General features: G+C 36.2%; 1 pseudogene; it reads left to right on the top strand.

The window, feature by feature from the left end:
• Positions 1-4,184: 4,184 nt before the first annotated feature.
• LOC116587860 lies at positions 4,185-5,579 on the top strand (annotated as a pseudogene).
• Positions 5,580-27,247: the final 21,668 nt, after the last annotated feature.

The raw sequence follows: 27,247 nt of genomic DNA, 5'->3' as shown, positions 1-27,247 counted from the left end.
AGCCTCACCTGCTAAACATTCTACGATCAGACATGTCCAGCAAGCAAAGCTGAGCTGACTGCTGAACTATCTCTACCAAAGTAAAACTGTTAAGTCTGGAAGAGGATACCAACTCTTGTAATTTATAGATAACAATGTATGGAATCAAAGATCATGAAAAATCTGGTAAACTTAACACAATCAAAGAAAACTAATAAAGCTTGAATAACTGATCCCAAGAAATGGGCATCTATGAGCTATTAAAGAATTAAGAAAAATTCCTTTAAAGAAGTTTAGTGAACTGAAAGCACACAAAAATAAGGAAAATAATGCATAAAAAATGAGAAGAGAAAAACAAAGTAATTCTAGAGCTAAAAAGTACTGAAGAATTCAATATAGAGCTTCAAAATCAAACAGCTATTTAGAGGAAAGAATCAATGAACTATAAGACATTTGAAATTATCCAGAACAAAAAGAAAATATGTGAAAAGGAGCAAAGAGTGTCTATATGACTTATAGGACAGATTTTTTTTTTTAAAGCCAATATTCTCATTGTGGGAATTCCAGAAGAAAAGGCAACAAAAGAGCATATTTTTAAAGCAATAATAGTTGAAAAATTCTAAATCCTTGGGAGAAATTAACTTCCATATCCATGAGGCCTAAAGGACCTCAAATTTGTTTAATCCAATTAGGGCTACAGCAGGCCATGCTATAAATTGTCAAGAGTCAAAAACAAAGAATTTTGAAAGCAGCAAGAGAAAAGAAATTATATTCAGAAATTCCTATAGGACTATTGGATTTCTCAACAAAATTTTTTAGACTAGGGGAGAATGGGATGACATATTTAAAATATTGATAGGCAAACAACTTTCTGTGAAAAATTCTATGCCTGCAAATCTTCTCTTCAAAAATGAAGTAGAGGTAAAGACTTTCTTGAACAACAACAACAAAAAAAACCTGAGGTAATTACAACCAGTAGACATGCCTTACTGCTAAAGAATTGCTGATACGAATTCTTGGAATAGACATCATAAAAGCGTAAGACAGTAGTGTAAAACTTCCTGGTAATGGTATATATGTATGTATGTATATTATACACACACACACACACACACAACATACTATATATATATATATATATATATATATATATATATATAATTAAATTCTGTAATATGGTAATGGTGGCATGTTATTCACTTTCAACTCTAGTTGTAAAGTTAAAAAACAAATGTAGCAAAAATAACCACAACTACAATAATCTGTTATAAGACATATAATATAAAAATATTGTGACCTGTCACATCAGTAAAATATGAGGAGGAGGAGAAATCTAAAGGTTAGGAATAATTTTGAAGTTATTGTTTAAAATAGGGTGTTACAGGGGCACCTGGGTGGCTCAGTTGGTTAAGTGTTTGCCTTCAGCTCAGTCATGATTCCAGGGTCCTAGTATTGAGCCCACTGAGCAGGGAGACTAATTCTCCCTCTCCCTCTGCCTGCTGCTCCCCCTGCTTGTGTTCTGTTGCTTGCTGTCAAATAAATAATATATTTTAAAAAACCAGGGTGTTATAATGTTAAGATATTTTATATAAACTTCATGGTAACTGTGAAATAAAACACATTGGTGTCTGCCCCTGGTTATTGGCACAAGGATCTTAAAACCCTTGTTATTTCCTATCTTTTGTTGTATAGAGTCAATTTTGGGTGGGCTCCTGGATCACTTCTGGTTGAGGGCTGGTCACTGGAATTAAAAGCCAAGATTAGAAGCTAAGAATTTTAATCTTCCTCCCCTATTCCTTATTCTCTTGAGAAGGGAGAAGGTATGAAAATGAACTTAATAATCACAGAAACGTTTATGCTTAGGATTCCCCAGGACCTCACCCTTTGTATCTCCCTCTGGCTGTTCATCTGTACCCTTTAAATGATCCCTTAGTAACCTGGTAAATATAAGTGTTCTCCTAAGTTCTGGGAGCCGTTCTAGCACATTAAGCAAACCTGAAGAAGAAGTAATGGGAATTTCCTATTTTTGGCCAGTCACACAGCATTTATGGGAAGCGTGGGGACCTACTATTTGCAATTAGCATCTGAAGAGGAGTGGGGACATTTTCATGGGACTGAACTCTTAACCTGTAAGATATCCAAGTAGAAAATGTCATAATTAAGTTGTAGCATTCTCATCTGATGTCACAAAGGATTACTTGGTGGATCTGTGGGGAAATGACCTACATTGAAATTTGGGTCACTTATTTTAGTAACCACAATGGAAAAATTTATAATGATTACACAAAGTAACATGATAAAGTAGTAAAAGCATTGTGATGCCAAAAGATATCAAATCATAATGACAGCTAAATGTGAAACAAATAACAATGAATTTACAAAATGGCCAGAAAAAAAAAAGGCAACAGCAAGTCCTTAACTATGAATAATTGCTTAAATGTAAATTGATTAAATTCACCCATCAATATATGTGGCTGAATGGATTTTAAAAAAACATGTTGCCTACAAGAGACTCACTCTAGCCATAAAGGCACATATATACTGAGAGTAAAGGGATAAGAATGGAGATTTCAAGCAAATGGTAACAATAAAACAGGGGGCAGCTACACATATCAGACAGAATAGACTTTAAACTAAAAATCATAAAAGAAACAAAGAAGGTCATAATATATAGATCAATCTATTATGAATATAGAACAATTGTAAATATTTATGAACCCAACAAAGGGACAGCTAAATAAATATATAAAACAGAACCTAAGAGCTAAAAGGAGAAAGAAACACCAATACTGTAATAATTTGCAATTATTATACTCCTTTCACAATAATTCATAGATTACTCAGAGAATCAATAAGGTGACAGCAGATGTGAACAACACTAGAGACAAAATGAACCTGAGACATTTACAAAACATTCTCTGAGACCAACAGAATACATACTTTTTCTAGTGTACATGGAATACTTTTTAGGATAGACTGTATGTTATGCCACATAACAATTCTTAACAAATTTAAAAAGATTAACTCATACCAAGTACCTTCTCTGGCCACAATGGTATGAAATTTGAAAGCATAAGGAAAAGTGAAAAATTCATACATACATGGAAATTAAACACTCCCCTAAAAAATCAATGGATCAGAGAAGAAATTACAGTGTCACTCTCTGCCTGCCTCTCTGCTTACTTGTGATCTCTCTCTGTCAAACAAATAAATAAATAATTAAAAAAAATATCTTGAGGCAAAACAAAATAGAAACAAAACATAGTGAATCTAACAGAATACAGACAAGTTTCTAAGATGGAAGTTTGTAGTAATAAACACCTACATTAAGAAACAAGATCTCAAACATAGTAATTCCATACCTCGAGGAGCCAGAAAAAAAGGCAAATTGAGACCAAAGTTAGCGAAAAGTTAAAGATTAGAGCAGAAAAATATGAAATCCAGGAAAACAATAAAAACTAACCAGTTGATTTTTGAAAGGATAAACAGAATGACAAAATGTTAGTGAAAACAACTAGAACAGAGAAGACCAAAATTAACAATTAAAAATGAAACAAGATTTCATTTCTTTTGATGGCTGCATAGTATTCCATTGTGTATATATACCACATCTTCTTGATCCATTCATCTGTTGATGGACATCTAGGTTCTTTCCATAGTTTGGCTATTGTGGACATTGCTGCTATAAACATTCGGGTGCATGTGCCCCCTTTGGATCACTACGTTTGTATCCTTAGGGTAAATACCCAATAGTGCAATAGAAGGGGGTGGGATTATGGACATTGGGGAGGGTATGTGCTTTGGTGAGTGCTGTGAAGTGTGTAAACCTGGTGATTCACAGACCTGTACCCCTGGGGATAAAAATATATGTTTATAAAAAATAAAAAATTAATCAAAAAAAAATAATAATAAAATAAATAAATATGTAAATGTAACCGTTCAAGTCGCAATATCCACAGGTCTAAAAAGAATAAAGTAAATGGCCCATCCACAGTCATTCCTAATTAAAATAAAAAAAAAAAAAGAAACAAGAGACATTATAACTGATTCAACTGAAATAAAAATCCACTATGAACAACTGTATGTCAACAAACTGGACAACCTAAAAGAAATGGAAAAATTCTTAGAAATGTGGAGGAGGCAGGCAGTGGTAACCCAAACTCGGAGGAAAGGCTTGGGGGGGTCAGGGGCAACTCGTAGCCAAAATGAAGGTGAAGATGCTGAGCCAGAACCAGACAACTATGTCCACAAAACCAAGCTGGACTTACAAAGAGTTCCAAGAAACTATGATCCTACCTTACATCCTTTTGAGGTCCCACAAGAACATGTAAGAGCTTTAAATGCTACCAAACTGGAGAGGGTATTTGCAAAACAATTCCTTGCTTCTCTGGATGGTCACCAAGATGGAGTCAGTTGCTTGGCAAAGCATCCAAGAGTCTGGCTACTGTTCTTCCTGGGGCATGTGATGGAGAGGTTAGGATTTGGAACTTGACTAAACGGAAAGGTATCCGTACAATACAAGCTCATGAAGGTTTTGTATGAGGACAATGTACTCGCTTTTGTAGGACTTCTTTTTTTACTGTTGGTGATGACAAAACTGTGAAGCAATGGAAAAATGGATGGACTGGGCTATGGGAAATAGGAAGAAACATTGCATACAATATTAGGAAAGACAGCATGTACAGGAATTGATCATCACTGGAAAGAAGCTGTTTCTGCCGCAGGTGGACAGCAAGTAGACATTTGGGATGAACAAAGAACAAGGCCTATATGTTCAATGGCCTGGGGATTCAACAGTATAAGTAGTGTTAAATTTAACCCAATTGAGACATTTCTCTTGGGAAGTTGTGCTTCTGACAGGAATATAGTACTATATGATAGGAGGCAAGCTACTCCCCTTAAAAAGGTCATCTTAGATATGAGAACAAATAGAATTTGTTGGAACCCTATGGAAGCTTTCATTTTTACTGCAGCGAATGAAGATTACAACTTGTATACATCTGATATGCATGCGCTGGACACTCCTGTAATGGTACATATGGATCATGTGTCTGTGGTGCTTGATGTGGATTATTCTCCCACTGGGAAAGAGTTTGTGTCTGCTAGTTTTGATAAATCTATTTGTATCTTTCCTGTGGACAAAAGTAGAAGCAGGGAAGTCTATCACACAAAGAGAGTGCAACATGTTATCTGTGTAAAGTGGACTTCTGACAGCAAATATATTATGTGTGGATCTGATGAAATGAACACACGTCTATGGAAAGCTAATGCTTCTGGGAAATTGGGTGTGCTTACATCACGAGAAGAAGCAGCCAAAGATAACCAGAAGTTGAAGGAGAAATTTCAACATCATCCTCATATAAAATGCATTGCTCATCACCGGCATCTACTAAAATCTATCTACAGCCAGATCCAGGAACAGCAGATCATGAAGGAAGCTTGCTGATGAAAGGAGGTGAATTTTCTCAAACATAGCAAGCCTGGATCATGGCAGTTGTGTAGGAGAAGAGACATATAGTGGCAGTTGTGAAATAATACTTGGTATTCCTACCAATCCTGATGTGTGATTATTTGTTATATTTTGATGTGCAGACTCTGCAAATAAAGTACTGGCTCTAGAATAATAACAAACAGTTCAGTTACATATGTAGTACACTATCCTAAAAAACTCTCTTGAAAGGTGGCCTTGTTGTTAAGATGACCCAACATTTTATCCTTGATCTGCTTGCTTATTTCATTGAAGAATACAGTATTGCAAACTAACATGTTTATTACTGTTAGAAATTGCAGTACACTTTGATCTATTATTGTAGATATACTGTACATTTGAATTTACATTTATGACCAAACATCTCTTTTGTTACCTTCAGTATTACTTTGGGTAATTATTGCAATGATTCTTCCGGTGATTGCATATAATGGGTGGAAGAAACATGTCAGAACTTTTAAAAACTCATTTAATTTTCTGTGCCTTATTTGTATTTGGCTCTTTGAGACTTTAAAGATAATCAGTTGCATTTATATAACTTTTATAAGTAATAATTATAATTTATGGTCAAGTTAAGATAATAAAACATCCTTTTCTCAGTGTTGTAAAAATAATTCTTAGAAATGTAGCCTCTGTGACTGAATCAGGAAAAAAAAATAGAATATCTTAACAGACCATTAATAGTAATTAGATGGAATCAGTAATTAAAAATCTCCCAGTGAAGAAGAGCCTAGAATAAAATGGTAAATTTTATCTGCTATTTAAGGAAGAATAAACACTAATCTTTTTCAAATTCCTTCAAAAAATCATGCATAAGGAAAAACCTGCAAACTCATTTTACAAAACCAGCATTACTCTGATAAGGGCATTAAAAGTAAAGCACACTACTGGCCAAAATTCAATAGTGAATACTACTTACCTGAGCAGCATATTAAAAAGATCATTCACTATGATCAAGTGGGATTTCTCTCTGAGAGACAAGAATGGTTCAATGTGCACAAAATCAGCATGATATATCAAATTAACAGAGTGAAAGAGAAATTCATGTATTATTGCAAGAGACAAAGAAAAAACACTTGATAAAATTCAAAACCACTTATGATAAAAGTTCTTAACAAATTAGATATAGAAGAAACACAGCTCAACATAATAAAAGCTATATACAACTATGCTGTAGCAAATATCACACTCAGTGGTGAAAAAATGAAAGCCTTTTTCTTTTCCCCATAAAGAATATAACGAGAGGGGTGTTCACTCCCACCACTCTGACTCAATATAGTATTGAAAGTCCTTGCTAGATCATTACCACAATGGGCAGAAAAAAAGACATCAGAATTGGAAAGGAAAAAGTAAAATTGTCTCTATTTATAAATGACATGATTTTATATATGAAATATCCTAATCCCCACAAAAATTGTTAGACTAACAAATTCAGTTGAAATTGGATGACAAATAGCCTCTTAGAGTGTCCATTATTAAAGACCTTAGATATCACATGCTGGTGAGGATGTGGAGAAAAAGGAATTCTTGTGCACTGCTGGTAGGGTTATAAACTGGTACAGCCAACATGGAAAACAATATGAAAGTTCCTCAAAAAATAAAAAATGGACCTACTATATGATCTTGCAATTCTACTTCTGAGAATATATCTGAAGGAAGCAAACACTATGTTGAGAATATATCTATACTGCCATGTTCATAGGAGAATTATTTATAAAAGCCAAGACACTGGAACAACCTAAGTGTTTATCAACAGATAAACAGATAAATCAGTTATGATACACACAGACACACATACATATACATAAACATGCACTATTATGTGGTCAGAAAGAAGGAAATCTGGCCTTTATGAAAACATGGATGAACTTTGAGAACATTATGTTGAGTCAAATAAGTCACATACACACAAATACAGTATAATCTCACTTATATGTGCAGATTATAGAAACAAAAACAAACATCACCATAATCTGGAGAAGGAAATAAGCATTCATGTCTAAAAGGCATAGAGGACCCCTCCCAAAATCAATAAAAACAGATCAACACCCCAACATATAATAGTGAAGCTTGCAAATTTTAGAGAAAAAGAATTGTGGGAGCTGCTTGAGATAAGAGACTCCTTACCTATAGAGAGAGGAACATCAGACTAACATTAGACTCATCCACAGAAACCTTGCAGGCCAGAAAGAGCTGGCATGATATATTTAGGCTCATTTATTAGCCTATGCAGCCAAGAATACTTGGCTTATCCATCAGGGCAGTCATTCAGAATGGAAAGAGAGGTAAAGAGCTTCCAGGAAAGACAGAAGCTGAAAGAATATGTGGCCACCAAGCTAGCCCTGAAAGAAATATTAAGTAAAGAGAGAGCCCAGGAGTAACATAAACCAAAAAGAAACAGACAATTTACAGAAACAGGGACTTTTCAGGTAATAAAATGCACTAAATTCATATCTTTCAATAGTTACTCTGAATGTAAATGAGCTAAATGCTCCAATAAAAAGACAAAGATTTGATTTAAAAAAAAAACATGATCCATCCATATGTTGTCTACAACAGACTCATTTTAGACCTAAAGACATCTCCAGACTGAAAGTGGGGGGTGGAGAAATATTTACCACACTAAAGGACCTCAAAAGAAAGCTGGGGTAGCAATCCTCATATCAGACAAATTAGATTTTAAAACAAAGACTGTAGTAAGAGATGAAGAGGGACACTATATCATACTTAAAGGGTCTATCCAACAAGAAGATCTAACAATTATAAATATTTATGCTCCCAACAAGGGAGTAGCTCATTATATAAACCAATTAATACCAAAGTAAAAAACACATTGATGATAATACATTGATAGTAGGGGAATTCAACACCTCACTCACAGCCATGGACAGATCATCCAAGCAGATCAACAAGGAAACAAGGGCTTTGAAGGACACACTGGGCCAGATGGTCTTTACAGATATATTCAGAAAATTCTATTCTAAAACAACAGAATACTCATTCCTCTTGAGTGCACAAGGAACTTTCCCAGAATAGACCACATACCAGATCACAAATCAGGTCTTAACTGAAAACCAAAAGAATGAGATTATTCCTTGCGTCTTTTCAGATCACAGTGCTTTGAAACATGAACTCAGTCACAAGAGGAAATTTGGAAGGAACTCAAACACTTGGAGATTAAAGAGCATCCTGTTAAAGAATGATTGGATTACCCAGGAAATTAAAGAAGAATTTAGCAACTTCATGGAAACTAATGAGAATGAAAACACATCTGTTCAAAACCTTTGGGATACAGCAAAGGTGGTCCTAAGAGGGAATTACATTGCAATACAAGCCTCTCTCAAAAAATTAGAAAAATCTCAAATACACAAGCTAACTTTACACCTAAAAGACTGGAGAAAGAACAGCAAATAAAGCCTCAACCAAGTAGAAGAGTAATAATAGAGATTAGAGCAGAAACCAATAAAATAGAAACCAGAAGAACAGTAGAACAGTTCAACAGAACTAGAAGCTTGTTCCTTGAAAGAATTAGACTGATAAACATCTAGCCAGACTTATCTAATAGATAAAATGGCCCAACTTCATAAAATCATGAATGAAAGAGGAGAGATCATGACCAATACCAAGAAAATACAGACAATTTTAAGATATATTATAAGCAAACCATAAGTTACTCTTAATCTCACAAAACAAACTAAGGGTTGCTGAGGGGAGGGGCTTGGGAGAAGCGGGGTGGGGTTATGGACATTGCGGAGGGTATGTGCTTTGGTGAGTGCTGTGAAGTGTGTAAATCTGGTGATTCAGAGACCTGTACCCCTGGGGATAAAAATATATGTTTATAAAAAAAAGATATATTATAAGCAACTATGTGCCAACAAATTAAGCAATCTGGAAGAAATGGAATTCCTGGAAATTTATGAACTACAAAAACTAGAACAGAAAGAAATAGAATATCCGAACAGACCAACAACCAGCAAGGAAATTGAAGCCATAATCAAAAACCTCCCTCTCCCCCAGAAGAGTCCAAGGCTACATGGCTTCTCCTAAACATTTAACAGGAATTCTACCAAACTTTTAAAGAAATAATACCTGTTTTACTAAAGCTGTTTCAAAAATTAGAAATGGAAGGAAAATTTCCAAACTCATTCTATGAGGCCAACATTACCTTGATCCCAAAACCAAAGACCCCATCAAAAAGGAGAATTACAGGAGCACCTGGGTGGCTCAGTGGGTTAAAGCCTCTGCCTTTGGCTCAGGTCATGATACTGGGGTCCTGGGATCAAGCCCCATATCGGGCTCTCTGCTCAGCAGGGAGCCTGCTTCCTCCTCTCTCTCTGCTTGCCTCTCTGCCTACTTGTGATCTCTGTCTGTCAAATAAATAAAAAAATCTTTAAAAAAAAAGGAGAATTACAGACCAGTATCTCTGATGAACATGGATGCCAAAATACTCATCAAGATACTAGCCAATAGGATCCAATAATACATTAAAAGGATTATCCACCATGACCAAATAGGATTTATTCCTGGGATGCAAGAGTGATTCAACATCTGCAAATCAATCAGTGTGATAGATCACATTAATAAAAGAAGAGACAAGAACTATATGATCCTCTCAATTGATGCAGAAAAAGCATTTGACAAAATACAGCATCCTTTCCTATTTAAAACTCTTCCCAGTGTAGGGAAAGAGGAATACTTCAATATCATAAAATCCATCTACAAAAGCCCACAGAGAATATTATTCTCAATAGAGAACAACTGACAGTTTTCCCTTCTGGTCAGAAACATGACAGGAATGCCCACTCTTACCACTATTGTTCAACATATTATTTGAAGTCCTAGCCTCAGCAATAAGGCAATAGAAAGACATAAAATCCACTCAAGTTGGCAAAGAAGAAGGTAAACTCACACTTCTCACAGATGACAGGGTACTTTATATGGAAAACCCAGAAGACTCCAGCCCAAATTCCTAAAACTCATACTACAGTTCAGTGATGTGACAGGGTACAAAATCAATGTACAGCAATCAGTTGCACTTCTATATACTAGCAATGAGACAGAAGAAAGAGAAATTAAGGCATCGATCCCATTTACAATTACACCCAAAAGCATAAGATACCTAGGAATAAACCTAACCAAAGAGGTAGAGAATCTGTATTCTAAAAACTATAGAACATTTATGAAATAAATTTAGAAAAACACAAAGAGATGGAAAAGCATTCCACGCTCATGGGTTGGAAGAATAAACATTGTTAAAATGTCCATGCTTTCCAGAGCAATCTACACATTCAATGCAATCTTTATCAAAATACCATCAACATTTATCTCAGAACTGAAACAAACAATCTTAAAATTTGTGTGGAATCAGAAAGACCCTGAATAGCCAGGGGAATGTTAAAAAAGGAAACCAAAGCTGGGGACATCACAATGTCTGACTTCCAACTCTATTACAAAGCTGTGATCATCAAGATAGCAGATTATTGGCACAAAAACAGACACATAGATCACTGAAACAAAATAGAGAACCCAGAAATGGATGTTCAACTCTATAGTCAACTAATCTTCAGCAAAGCAGAAAAGAATATCCAATGGAAAAAAAGATAGTGTCTTCAATAAATTGTACTGGGAAAATTGGACAGCCACATGCAGAATGAAACTGGACCACTCTCTTACACAATATACCAAGATAGACTCAAAATGGATGAACGACCTAAATGTGAGACAGGAATCCATCAAAATCCTAGAGAACACAGGCAGCCAACTCTTTGACTTTGGACACAGCAACTTCTTTTAGATAGGTCTCCAAAGGCAAGGGAAACAAAAGTAAAAATGAACTATTGGGACTTCATCATGATAAAAAAGCTTCTGCATAGAAAAGGAAATAGTCATCAGAACTAAGGGGTAACCCACAGAATGGGAGAAGATATTTGTAAATGATATATCAGATAAAAGGCTGGTATATAAGATCTATAAGGAAACTTCTCAAACTCACAACCCCCAAAACAAATAATCCAACCAAGAAATGGGCAGAAGATATGAACACATTTCTCCAAAAAAAGACCTGCAAATCACCATTAGAGACATAAAAAAAAATGCTCCACATCACTTGGCATCAGGGAAATTCAAATCAAAACCACACTGAGACATCACCTTATACCAGTTAGAATGGCTAACATTAACAAGACAGGAAACAACAAATGTTGGTAAGGATGTGGAGAAAAGGGAATCTTCTTGTACCATTGGTGGACATGCAAGCTGGTACAGACACCCTGGAAAACAGTATAGAGTTTCCTCAAGAAGTTAAAAATAGAGTTACCTTATAAATCAGCAATTGTGCTACTGGATATTTATCCCACAGATACAGATGTAGTGAAACAAAGGGGCACCTGTATCCCAATGTTCACAGCAGCAATGTCCAAAATAGCCAAACTGTGGAAGGAATTGAGATGTCCTTCAACAGATGGATGGATAAAGAAGATGAGGTTTATATATACAATGGAATATTAGCCATCAGAAAGGATGAATACCTACCATTTATACTGACATGGATGGAACCTGAGGAGATTATGCTACGTGATATAAGTCAGGGATAGTCAAATTATCATATGGTTTTACTTATTTGTGGAACATAAGGAATAGCATGGAGGACATTAGGAGAAGGGAAAAATGAAGGGGAAGAAATCAGAGTGGGAGACGAACCATGACAGAGTATGGACTTTGGGAAACAAACTGAGGGTTTTAGAAGGGGTGGGGGTAGGGAGATGGGTGAGCCCAGTGATGGGTATTAAGGAGGGCACATATTGCATGGAGCACTGGGTGTCATGCACAAACAATGAGTCATGGAACACTACATCATAGACTAATGATGTACTGTATGGCGACTAACATAACACAATAAATAAAAAACCAAAAACTTAAACACAATGTATTAATACAAAAAGTTGTAAATAAAAGGAATGAATTAAACAAACAAAGGAACCAACAATGACCAGAAAATATGAAAACAATGACACTAAATACATACCTATTAATAATTAGTTTAAATGTAAATGGACTAAATGCTCCAGTCAGAAGACACAGGGTGACAACATGCATAGAAAACAAAGACCATCTATAGGCTGCCTATAAGAGACGTGCTTCCGATCTAGACAAAAAGAGACTGAAGTGAGGTATGGACAAATATATACCATGCAAATGGAAGCAAAAAACAAAACAAAACCTAAGTGGTAGTATTTACATACCAGACAAAATAAGCTTTAAAACAAAGAATGTAGCATGAGACAAAGAAGGGCATTGCATAATGATAAAGGGATCAATCTGACAAGATGATGCAACAGTTGTAAATCTATACACCCAACATAGGGGTACAAAATATATAAAGCTGATATAAACAGACATAAAGGGAGAAAATAACAGTAATACAGTAATGGGGTGGGGGGACTCTCATACCCACTTACATCAATGGATATATCATCCAATCAGAAAACCAATAGTGCCTTTAAATGACATACTAGATAAGATGGTCCTAACAAATATGCATTCTTTCCAAGTGTACATGTTAGGCAGCAAAACAAGACTCAATAAACTTAACATTAAAATCATATAAGCGTGTCATCTGACTACAAAGCTATAAAGCTAGAAATCAATTACAAGGAAAAAAAACTGGGGAGCCTGGGTGGCTCAGTGGCTTAAAGCCTCTGCCTTCGGCTCAGGTCCTGACCTCAGGGTCCTGGGATCGAGCCCCACGTTGGGCTCTCTGCTCAGTGGGAAGGAAGCCTGCTTCCTCCTCTCTCTGCCTACTTCTCTGCCTACTTGTGATCTCTGTCAAATAAATAAATAAAATCTTTTTAAAAAGCCCCTAAAAACAAAGGTCCAAAATCAGATAGCTTGACAAGTGAATTATACCAAACATTTAAAGAAGAGCTAATGCATATTCTTCTCAAACTATCCAAAAAAAAAGAAGTGGAAGAAAAAGTCCAAATTCATTTTACAATGCCAGTATTATCCTCCTACCAAAACCAGACAAAAACACAACAAAAAATATATAGATCAATATCCCTGAGAACATAGACCCCAAAAACCTGAAGAAAATATCAGCAAACTAAATTCAACAATACATTAAAAAAAATTATTCACCACAATCAAGTAGGATTTATTCCAGGAATTCAAGTATGGTTTAAAACTTGCAAATCAATCAATGTGATACATAAAATTAACAAGAGGAAGGGTTAAAAAACCTTGATATGATCATCTTAATAGATGCAGAAAAAGCATTTGACAAAATAAAACATCCATTCATAATAAAAGCTCTCAACAAAGTGGGTTTGGAATGAACAAACCTCAGTATGATAAAGAACATATACAAAAACCTTTCAGTTAACATTACAATCAATGGTGAAAAATGGAACAGTTTTCCTCTAAAATTAGGAATTAGGTGTACTTTTACCACTTACTCTTACCACCGGCCTACTATAGGAAGTCCTCCTCCAATAATCAGACAAGAAGTAAGGGCATCCAAATTGATAAGGAAGAAGTACAAGTACCACTAGTTGCAGACTGCAGGATAATATGTATTAAAAAACCCTAAAGATTCCACCAAAAATTATGAGAAGTGATAAATAAGTTTAGTAAAGTTGTAGGAAACAAAACTAATATAAAGAAATGTGTTGCATCTCTATACATTAAAAACAAAGCAGCAGAAAGGGAAATTGAGAAAATAATTCCACTTAAATTTCCACCAAAAAGAATAAAACCCAGCAATAAATTTAATAAAGGTGGTGAAAGATCTATATTCTGAAAACTATAAAGCACTGACAAAATAAATTGAAGATGAAAGACTAATTGAAAAGTACAGCACAGTGAATACAGTCCCTAATATTGTGATCACATTGCTTGGTGAAAGATGATGGCTACATTTATTGAGGTGAGCATTGGGTAATGTCTAGGATGTTGAATGAACATGTTGCACATCCAAAACTAGTAAAATATGTTAATTATACTTCCAAGAAAATTATAAACAAAAGAAAAAGAGAAAACTCAAATAAAATGAGAAATGAAGCAGAAGTTACAACCTAGCACAGAAATAGAAATGATTCTGAGAATACTATAAAAAAATTACATGCCAACACAGAAGGTAACTAATAGATAAATTTCTAGAATTATATAATCTTCCAAGGCTGCATCAGGAAAAAAAAATAAAAGAAATGAATAGACTGAATACTAGTAACAGAAATGAATCAGTAATTAAAAAAAAAATCCCAAGAAACAAGTCTAGGACCAGATGGCTTCATAGGTAAATTCTACCAAACTTCTAAAGAAGAGCTGAGAAAGGGGGAAAAATCACAGAGTAAGAGAATCCTGAACTCACCTCATCCCACAGACACACCAAGGCAACAACATGTATTACAACTCCCTCTGAAAATGATCTGAAGGCTGTCAGAACAGATCTACAGATAATTGTAGAGAGGACACATAAAGGGTAGGAGGGGCAGATCCCTGGACAGGTAGCAAACTCCCAGATTGACTAATCATAAATGGAAGAGACATCATGAGCACAGAAGAACAGGGGGATCAGACACCACACTGGGCATTCCTGGCCCTGGGGACCTGCAGTAGAAAGACAAGTCCTCATGTTTGGCTTTGAAAATCAGGAGGGTTTAACTCTGGAAGAGCTGAAGGGCTAATGAAAAGCAAGTCTCTTCCCTTGAAGAACCAGCCAGCTAAATAACTGCATGAGACACAGCACAGAAGCAGCAGTTTGAAAAGTGCCTGGGGTATACATAAAGGAGATTTATTGACTAATTTATCACATGGGCCACAGGGGTAAGGAACTATAAATTTCTCCAGGAACAAAAGTACTGATGTCATTTTTCTATCCCCCCCCCACAACAGATTAAATAGTCAGACACTTGTTGAAGCCAATTGTAATGATCTCCATTTACCTTGCTTGTACCACATGCCCTTGCCTCTGTGTTCCCCTGTGGATGTGCCCTGTAGGCACCCCTTAAAAGTAGGCTCCCATCCTACTAAACCTAGCAGGCAGCCCTGGATAGAACTGGTGCCACTCCAAAGTGACTCCTGCCTGGGGAGAAGAAAAGATCACCCAGCACACCAGTGCTCCTACAGTTCCTGCAGACAAATTTCTCAGCTGTCTATGTAGGAAGCAAACCCTGCTCTTCAGTGTGACTACTGCTGTGCAGTAGTTAATTACAACCAGCCAGGCTGAGGGCCAACCTCACCCATAAGCTTGTCTGTAGCAGCTGCCTCTCAGGTGTCTAGTTGTCTAGTAGTGCCTCTCAGGTGCATGGAGAGCTCCTGTTTAGTAGTGTTCTCCAGAAGAGGACACAGGTCCTTGAAGTCAGCTGGATGAAGGCCAGTCCCACTAACCAGTCTTATCACAGCAACTATAGCTTAACCACAACAGGAAAGTGCATGGAGCCTACACAGGGGACAGCCCTAGAGCAACTGGTTATGGTGACCAGGAGTGCTCTGCTACAGGTCACCATAGGACCCTTTAAATAAGGCCACTACTTCCAAGACAAGGAGGTGTTGCTGATTTACTTAATACATGTGCACAAACAGACACTTAGACAAAATGAGGACATAGCAAAATATGTTCCAAATAAAAGAACGAGACCAAATCACAGGAAAAGTTAAACAAAATGGGATAAGTAATATGCTTGACAAAGAGTTCAAAGTAATGGTCATAAAAATACTCACTGGGCTTGAAAGGGTGTATGAACTCAGTGAGAACTTCAACAAAGAGAAAATATAAAAAAGAACCACTCAGAGCTGAATAATACAATAACTGCAATGAAAAATAGAGTAGAGGGAATCAACAGGAGATTAGATGGTGCAGAACAGATTGGCAGTCTGGAAGACAGGGTAATGGAAAGCAACCAAGCTGAACAGGGAAAAGAAAAAAAATAATGAGAATAGACTAAAGTTACCTCTAATCATCTTCAAGTATAATGGCATTCATATTATAGGAAGCCCAAAAGCAAAAAAGAACAAAAAGGCAGAAAATTTATTTGAAAAAACAATAAGTGAAAACTTCCCTATCTAGAGAAGGTAAAAGACATCCAAATTCAGGAACCATAGAGATCTCCAGCAAGATAAACTCAAGCAGGTCCACAATAAGGTAATAATTAAATGGAAAAAAAATAGACAAAAAGAAATCTTAAAAGCAGTAAGAGAAAAGAAAACAATTACATACAATTTAAACCCCATAAAGCTATTAGGTCATATTTCAGCAGAAACTTTGAAGACCAGAAAAAAGTGCCAGGATATAGTTCAGGTCCTGAAAGAAAAAACCTACAACCAAGAATATTCTACCCAGCAAGATTATCATTAGGAATGGAAAGAGATAAATATTTTTACAGACAAAAGATACAGGAGTTTACCACCACAAAATGGTCTTCATAACAAATGTTAAAAGACTTTGTAAAGTGGAAAATATAAGGTAACTATATATTTATATATAAGGTAACTATATAGTTATAACTACATAGCTATATAAGATAACTAGAACATTATGGAAAGAATAAATTTCACTTTTACCAAACCTACAGTAAATGTTATAGAATAATCACTCATAGAGTCAGTGTGGTGGTTAAAACAAAAAGAAAAAAATTCAGTTAAACCTACTAAAGTCAATAAAGGGATACCAAAAATAAGAAAATGTAAAATATGAGCAAGACAGAAGAAAGAGAAATTAAGGAGTCAATCCCATTTACAATTGCACCCAAAACCATAAGATACCTAGGAATAAACCTAACCAAAGAGACACAGAATCTATACTCAGAAAACTATAAAGTACTCATGAAAGAAATTGAGGAAGACACAAAGAAATGGAAAAATGTTCCATGATCCTGGATTGGAAGAATAAATATTCTGAAAATGTCTATGCTACCTAAAGCAATCTACACATTTAATGCAATTCCTATCAAAGTACCATCCATCTTTTTCAAAGAAATGGAACAAATAATGCTAAAATTTATATGGAACCAGAAAAGACCTCGAATAGCCAAAGGGATATTGAAAAAGAAAGCCAACGTTGGTGGCATCACAATTCCGGACTTCAAGCTCTATTACAAAGCTGTCATCATCAAGACAGCATGGTACTGGCACAAAAACAGACACAAAGATCAATGGAACAGAATAGAGAGCCCAGAAATAGACCCTCAACTCTACAGTCAACTAATCTTCGACAGAGCAGGAAAGAATGTCCAATGGAAAAAAGACAGCCTCTTCAATAAATGGTGCTGGGAAAATTGGACAGCCACATGCAGAAAAATGAAATTGGACCATTTCCTTACACCACACACAAAAATAGACTCAAAATGGATGAAGGACCTCAATGTGCGAAAGGAATCCATCAAAATCCTTGAGGAGAACACAGGCAGCAACCTCTTTGACCTCTGCCGCAGCAACATCTTCCTAGGAACAACGCAAAAGGCAAGGGAAGCAAGGGCAAAAATGAACTATTGGGATTTCATCAAGATCAAAAGCTTTTGCACAGCAAAGGAAACAGTTAACAAAATCAAAAGACAACTGACAGAATGGGAGAAGATATTTGCAAACGACATATCAGATAAAGGACTAGTGTCCAGAATCTATAAAGAACTTAGCAAACTCAACACCCAAAGAACAAATAATCCAATCAAGAAATGGGCAGAGGACATGAACAGACATTTCTGCAAAGAAGACATCCAGATGGCCAACAGACACATGAAAAAGTGCTCCATATCACTCGGCATCAGGGAAATACAAATCAAAACCACAATGAGATATCACCTCACACCAGTCAGAATGGCTAAAATAAACAAGTCAGGAAATGACAGATGCTGGCGAGGATGCGGAGAAAGGGGAACCCTCCTACACTGTTGGTGGGAATGCAAGCTGGTGCAGCCACTCTGGAAAACAGCATGGAGGTTCCTCAAAATGTTGAAAATAGAACTGCCCTATGACCCAGCAATTGCACTATTGGGTATTTACCCTAAGGATACAAACGTAGTGATCCAAAGGGGCACGTGCACCCGAATGTTTATAGCAGCAATGTCCACAATAGCCAAACTATGGAAAGAACCTAGATGTCCATCAACAGATGAATGGATCAAGAAGATGTGGTATACATACACAATGGAATACTATGCAGCCATCAAAAGAAATGAAATCTTGCCATTTGCGACAACATGGATGGAACTAGAGCGTATCATGCTTAGCGAAATAAGTCAAGCAGAGAAAGACAACTATCATATGATCTCCCTGATATGAGGAAGTGGTGATGCAACGTGGAGGCTTAAGTGGGTAGGAGAAGAATAAATGAAACAAGATGGGATTGGGAGGGAGACAAACCATAAGTGACTTTTAATCTCACAAAACAGAGGGTTGCTGGGGGGAGGGGGTTTGGGAGAAGGGGGTGGGATTATGGACATTGGGGAGGGTATGTGCTTTGGTGAGTGCTGTGAAGTGTGTAAACCTGGTGATTCACAGACCTGTACCCCTGGGGATAGAGTATTATGCCTCCATCAGAAAGGATGAATACCCAACTTTTATAGCAACATGGACGGGACTGGAAGAGATTATGCTGAGTGAAATAAGTCAAGCAGAGAGAGTCAATTATCATATGGTTTCACTTATTTGTGGAGCATAACAAATAGCATGGAGGACATGGGGACTTAGAGTGGAGAAGGGAGTTGGGGGAAATTGGAAGGGGAGGTGAACCATGAGAGACTATGGACTCTGAAAAACAATCTGAGGGTTTTGAAGGGACGGGGGGTGGGAGGTTGGGGTACCAGGTGGTGGGTATTATAGAGGGCACGGATTGCATGGAGCACGGGGTGTGGTGCAAAAATAATGAATACTGTTATGCTGGAAATAAAAAAAAAAAAAAAGAAAGAAAGTGGTGAGACAGAATAACTCCATGAGTGAGCTGATCCAGCCCTTCCCCTGACTTAGAAAAAGGGTTAATGCACACAGATGGCTGCAAACCCCCCAAGCAGTCAGCATACTGTAAAACAATATTAACATCACTGCCTTTTGACTACCATGTATGTAAACCCCAGGATATGACAAGCCTCTTTAGAATCTTCTTTGATTGTGTTACTCAGCCTCCCGTGGGGAAGTAGGGAGGGGTATGGGGTAGATACCAGAGGAAACATATAATTTTGGAGTCTCTTAGAATAATAAAGGTTCTCAAACACACACACACACAAAAAAAAATGTAAAAAAAAAAAAAAGAAAAAAAAAGAAAATGTAAAATATGATACTATATATACCAAATGCAGGAGTCATTTATTCTTTAGAATGTGTTGGAATTTAAGTGACTATCAACCATTAACATAGATTGCTATATACAAGTTGTATATGAGTCAATGGTAACCATAAATCTAAAGCAGATACATAAAAATGAAATGAAAGAAATTCAAGCATAATAATAAAAAAAATCAAACCATAAGGAAAAGACAAAGAAAAGGATGGAACATAATAATTACAAAAACACCAGAAAAATAAAATCAGTAAGTATATACCTATCAATAATTAAATGTGAATGGACTAAATGCTACAGTCAAAAGACAAAAAAGACATAGGGACTAAATGAATTTAAAACCCAATTATAAATATCACTTTACACCAGTTAAAATGGCCAAAATTAACAAGACAGTAAACAACAAATGTTGGAGAGGTTGTGGAGAAAGGTGAACCCTCTTACACTGTTGGTGGGAATGCAAGTTGGTGCGGCCACTTTGGAAAACAGTGTGGAGATTCCTTCAGAAATTAAAAATAGAGCTACCCTATGACCCTGCAATTGCACTATTGGGTATTTACCCCAAAGATACAGATGCAGTGAAAAGAAGGGCCATCTGTACTCCAATGTTCATAGCAACAATGACCACGGTTGCCAAACTGTGGAAAGAACCAAGATGCCCTTCAATGGACAAATGGATAAAGAAGATATGGTCCATATACACTATGGAGTATTCACCCTTTCTGATGGTTTCTTGAAGTTGGCCTGTATCAGTATAAATTTCCCTCTTAGAATTACTTTTACTGTGTTTCCCATTTTGAGCCATCTGTTTCCATTTTCATTTTCCATTTTCAAAAACAAAAATGAAATTTTGGGATTTCATCAAGATAAAAAGCTTCTGCACAGAAAAAAAAAGTCAACAAAACAAAGAGGCAACCCATGGAATGGAAAAAGATATTTGCAAATGACACTACAAATAAAAGGCTGATATCCACCTTCTACAAAGAACTTCTCAAACTCAACACACACAAAACAGATAATCAAGTCAAAAAATGAGCAGAGACATGAACAGACATTTCTCCAAAGAAGACATACAAATGGCTGACACATGAAAAAATATGCATCATCATTAGCTATCAGGGAGATTCAAATCAAAACCACATTGAGATACCACCTTACACCAGTTAGAATGGCCAAAATTGACAAGACAGTAAACAACAAGCATTGGAGAGGATGTGAAGAAAGGGGAACCCTCTTATACTGTGGGTGGGAATGCAAGTTGGTGGAGACACTTTGGAAAACTTCCAAACTCATTTTATGAGGCCAGCATCACCTTGATCCCAAAACCAAACAAGGATCCCATCAAAAAAGAGAGCTATAGACCAATATCCTTGATGAACACAGATGCGAAAATTCTCACCAAAATACTAGCCAATAGGATTCAACAGTACATTAAAAGGATTATTCACCATGACCCAGTGGGATTTATTCCAGGGCTGCAAGGTTGGTTCAACATCCACAAATCAGTCAATGTGATACAACACATCAATAAAAGAAAGAACCAGAACCATATGATACTCTCAATAGAGGCTGAAAAAGCATTTGACAAAGTACAGCACCCCTTCCTGATCAAAACTCTTCAAAATGTAGGGATAGAGGGCACATACCTCAATATCATCAAAGCCATCTATGAAAAACCCACCGCAAATATCATTCTCAATGGAGAAAAACTGAAAGCTTTTCCGCTAAGGTCAGGAACACAGCAAGGATGTCCATTATCACCACTGCTATTCAACATAGTACTAGATGTCCTAGCCTCAGCAATCAGAAAACAAAAGGAAATTAAAGGCATCCAAATCGGCAAAGAAGAAGTCAAACTATCACTCTTCGCAGATGATATGATACTATATGTGGAAAACCCAAAAGACTCCACTCCAAAACTGCTAGAACTTGTACAGGAATTCAGTAAAGTGTCAGGATATAAAATCAATGCACAGAAATCAGTTGCATTTCTCTACACCAACAACAAGACAGAAGAAAGAGTTAAGGAGTCCATCCCATTTACAATTGCACCCAAAACCATAAGATACCTAGGAATAAACCTAACCAAAGAGGCACAGAATCTATACTCAGAAAACTATAAAGTACTCATGAAAGAAATTGAGGAAGACACAAAGAAATGGAAAAATGTTCCATGATCCTGGATTGGAAGAATAAATATTCTGAAAATGTCTATGCTACCTAAAGCAATCTACACATTTAATGCAATTCCTATCAAAGTACCATCCATCTTTTTCAAAGAAATGGAACAAATAATTCTAAAATTTATGGAACCAGAAAAGACCTCGAATAGCAAAAGGGATATTGAAAAAGAAAGCCAACGTTGGTGGCATCACAATTCCGGACTTCAAGCTCTATTACAAAGCTGTCATCATCAAGACAGCATGGTACTGGCACAAAAACAGACACAAAGATCAATGGAACAGAATAGAGAGCCCAGAAATAGACCCTCAACTCTACAGTCAACTAATCTTCGACAGAGCAGGAAAGAATGTCCAATGGAAAAAAGACAGCCTCTTCAATAAATGGTGCTGGGAAAACTGGACAGCCACATGCAGAAAAATGAAATTGGACCATTTCCTTACACCACACACAAAAATAGACTGAAAATGGATGAAGGACCTCAATGTGCAAAAGGAATCCATCAAAATCCTTGAGGAGAACACAGGCAGCAACCTCTTCGACCTCAGCCGCAGCAACATCTTCCTAGGAACAACACCAAAGGCAAGGGAAGCAAGGGCAAAAATTCATCAAGATCAAAAGCTTTTGCACAGCAAAGGAAACAGTTAACAAAATCAAAAGACAACTGACAGAATGGGAGAAGATATTTGCAAACGACATATCAGATAAAGGACTAGTGTCCAGAATCTATAAAGAACTTAGCAAACTCAACACCCAAAGAAATAATCCAATCAAGAAATGGGCAGAGGACATGAACAGACATTTCTGCAAAGAAGACATCCAGATGGCCAACAGACACATGAAAAAGTGCTCCATATCACTCGGCATCAGGGAAATACAAATAAAAACCACAATGAGATATCACCTCACACCAGTCATAATGGCTAAAATCAACAAGTCAGGAAATGACAGATGCTGGCGAGGATGCGGAGAAAGGGGAACCCTCCTCCACTGTTGGTGGGAATGCAAGCTGGTGCAACCACTCTGGAAAACAGTATGGAGGTTCCTCAAAATGTTGAAAATAGAACTGCCCTATGACCCAGCAATTGCACTACTGGGTATTTACCCTAAATATACAAATGTGGTGATCCGAAGGGGCACGTGCACCCGAATGTTTATAGCAGCAATGTCCACAATAGCCAAACTATGGAAAGAACCTAGATGTCCATCAACAGATGAATGGATAAAGAAGAGGTGGTATATATACACAATGGAATACTATGCAGCCATCAAAAGAAATGAAATCTTGCCATTTGCGACAACATGGATGTAACTAGAGCGTATCATGCTTAGCGAAATAAGTCAAGCAGAGAAAGACAACTATCATATGATCTCCCTGATATGAGGAAGTGGTGATGCAACGTGGAGGCTTAAGTGGGTAGGAGAAGAATAAATGAAACAAGATGGGATTGGGAGGGAGACAAACCATAAGTGACTCTTAATCTCACAAAACAAACTGAGAGCTGCTGGGGGGAGGGGGGTTGGGAAAAGGGGGGTGCGGTTATGGACATTGGGGAGGGTATGTGCTTTGGTGAGTGCTGTGAAGTGTGTAAACCTGGTGATTCACAGACCTGTACCCCTGGGGATAAAAATATATGTTTATAAAAAATAAAAAATTAATAAAAACAATTAAAAATTAAAAAAAATGATGTCTGAACTTCCAATTATTAAAAAAAGAAAAAAAAAGTCAGAGTGGTGCCTGGGTAGCTCAGCTGGTTAAGCATCTCTTGATTTCAGCTCAGGCTGTGATCTCAGGACTGTGAGATACAGCTCCACACTGGGCTCCTTGCTCAGTAGCAGGATGTTTAAGATTCTTTCCCTCTCCTTCTGCCTCTCCTATCCTGTGCTCCTGCTCTCCTGTGCACTCCTGCTCTCAAAAAAAAAAAAAAAAAAGTCACAATGATGAAAAGTACAGCATAGGGAATATAGTCAATAACAATGTAGTATGGTAACTACACTTATAATAGTGAGGATTATAGCGCTCACTATTACATAGAGTGAGCGTTTTATAATGTATATAATTATGTTCACTATGTTATATACCAGAAACTAATGTATTTCAGCTATATTTTAAGAATATAATAAAATTAAAACAAAAAAGTATAGGCAAGAGTGCGCATCTTTCTCATCTGTCCTCTAGACAACAGGAATTTGAAAGTCTCCTTTAAAAATCAGTTAAAAGTCATGCACAGAGTATAGTTTACAGCATTAAATTTATGTTTCTAAACAACAAGATCTAAAAATATATGAGCTAAGCATATATCTCAACAAGTTAGAATAAGAAAAATTAAATTTCACCAAAGATTAGAAAGAAGGAAATAGAGAATAAAACAAAAGGATCAAGAAAGATGATCAATAAAGTTAAGTGTTGGTTCTTGGTAAGGGCTAAGGTTAATAAAATCCAAATCTAAGTTTTATTATTAATAAAATCTAAGGTTAATAAAATCCAAAATAGACAATTAAAATATTTAAACATCTAAAATAATTATAAGTGGGGCCCCTGGGTGGCTCAGTGGCTTAAACTTCTGCCTTCGGCTCAGGTCATGATTTCAGGGTCCTGGGATCGAGCCCCGCATTGGGCTCTCTGCTCAGCAGGGTGCCTGCTTTCTCCTCTCTCTCTCTCTCTCTGCCTGCCTCTCTGCCTACTTGTGATCTCTGTCAAATAAATAAATAAAATAAAATAAAAATGGGGCACCTGGGTGGCTCAGTGGGTTAAAGCCTCTGCCTTCAGCTTGGGTCATGATCCCAGGGTCCTGGGATTGAGCCCTGCATCGGGCTCTCTGCTCAGCAGGGAGCCTACTATCTCCTCTCTCTCTGCCTGTCTCTCTGCCTGCTTGTGATCTCTGTCCATCAAATAAATTTAAAAAAAATTATAACTATGATGAATTAGGTGAAATTGACACATTCCTGAAAAATTTCAGTGGAGATGGACATTAACTGACACAAGAAATAGAAAAATCAGAATAATATAAAATAAATTGGATTTGCAAAGAATGATCTTCCCATGGATAAAACTTTAGACTCAGCAGTCTCACTCATGAGTTCTTCCAAATATTTAAAACAGCATTAATGTTAAATTGGACAACTCTTTCAGAGAATTGGATATTTAAAAAGAAAATCCCCAGTGCCTAAAGAATCTTGATGCCAAAATGTGATAAACATAGAAAACAACAGTTAAATCTCAAAATTCCTATACAAAATATTATCAAAGTGAATTGGACAATGTCAAAAGGATAATAAATTTATTTTTATTAGTTTGAGAATACCAGCTTGGTCTAGTATTTGGAAATAAACCAATGTGATTAACATGCTTACAGAATAAAGTAGGAAAACTGTAGCAATCATTTTAACAGATGCATAAAATGCAATTTAAAACATTCAGTATCTACTCATGATTTAAAAAAGCTTTGGCTTATTACCAACAATCATGAAATAAGTCACATAAATGAAATAAATCACATAAATGAAATAAATTCCTAGAAATATGCAACCTACCAAGACTAAATCATGAAGAAATAGAAAATCTAAACAGATTACTACTAAGGAGATTGACCTGGTAGCCAAATACCTCTCAACAAGTAATAGTCCAGGAACAGATTGTTTTAGTAGTGAATTCTACCAAATATTTAAAGAAGAATTAATGTTAACTGTTTTAAAACTTTCCCAAAAAATTGAGAAGGAGGAAACATTTCTAAACTTATTTTATGAAGTCAGCATTATTGTGATACCAAAACCAGACAAAACAAAAACAAAAACACACTAAGAAAATTGCAGACCAATACCCGTGAGGAAACACAGATGCAAAAATCCTCAATAAAATATTAGTAAACCAAATTAAACAAAACATTAGAAAAATCATTCACCATAATTATTTCATTACAGTGAAGTAAGGATGGCTCAATATCCACAAATTAATGTGATACATCCCAATAATAAGAAGAATAAAATCTAATTGATCTTCTCAGTAGGTACATAAAAAGCACAAGAAAAAATATAACATCCGTTCCTGATAAAAACTCTGAACAAGGTGGCTTTATAGGGAACATGCATCAACATAGTAAGGGTTATATGTGGGGAAAATGCACAGCTAACATCCTGCTTACTGGTGAAAAAAACAAAAGCTTTTCATCTGAGATTAGGAACAGGGATGTCCACTTTCACCACTTTTTTTCGTCATAGTACAGGAAGGCCTAGCTGCAACAATGAGCTAAGAAATAAAAGACACACAAATTCGTAAAACTGTCCATTCGCAAATGACATAATAACTCTATGGACCCAAATAAACCACCTAGAAAACCATGTTAGAACTAAAAAATTTAGTAGAGTGGCAGGATACAAAATCTATATACAAAAATCTGCATTTCTATTCAGTAATAGTGAATGATCAGAGAACAATTAAGAAAACACTCCCATTTACAACACATCAAAGAGAATAAAATAGTAGTATTAAATTTAACCAAGGTGAAAAAAAATACACTGACTACTAAAAGCCATTAGTGAAACTGAAGATGACACAAGTAAATAGAAAGATAGTCTATGCTCATCAATTAAAATAATATTGTGAAAATGTGCATATTACTGAAACCAACACACAGACTCAGTGCAACCTCTGTCAGTGCTCCAGTGGCATTTTTCACAGAAACAGAACAGTCATACAATTTGTATGGAGCAAAAAACAAACAAAAAACCGCAAATAGACAAAGCAATCTTAAGAACAAAGTTAGTGGCAGCACACTTCCAGATTTCAAACTATGCTACAAAACTATATTTATCAAAAGAAAATGGTATTGACATAAAGATAGATACATAGCTTATTGAGGCAGAATAGAGAGCCCTTAAAATAAACTAACTCATATAGAGTCAATGAACTTATGACAGAAAGTCAAGAATACACAATGGGGAAGTGATGGTCTCTTCAATAAATGGTGCTGGGAAAACTTGACAGCCACATGGAAAAGATTGGCTGTTATACATTATACACAAAAATTAACTCAAAATCTATTAAAGACTGAATATAAGGCCTGAAACAAAAATACTCATAAAAGGAGTTTTAGGGGGTAAGCTTCTTTACATCAGCATTGGTAATGATTATTTGATTTGACACCAAAAAAGCAAGACAAAAAACCCAAAAATAAACAAATTGGGGCTACACTAAACTAAAAAATTTTCTGCACAGTACAAGAAACTGTCAACAACATGAAAGGGCACTGTACAAAATAGGAGAAAATGTCTGCAAATTACATGTCTGATAAAGGGTTAATATCCAAAGGGAAAAAACAAAACACAAGCAA

Source organism: Mustela erminea, chromosome 4 (genome assembly GCF_009829155.1).
Source record: "Mustela erminea isolate mMusErm1 chromosome 4, mMusErm1.Pri, whole genome shotgun sequence".
Taxonomy (NCBI): domain Eukaryota; kingdom Metazoa; phylum Chordata; class Mammalia; order Carnivora; family Mustelidae; genus Mustela; species Mustela erminea.
Note: the sequence above shows the minus strand (reverse complement) of the source record. Positions and strands in the feature narration are given on the sequence as shown.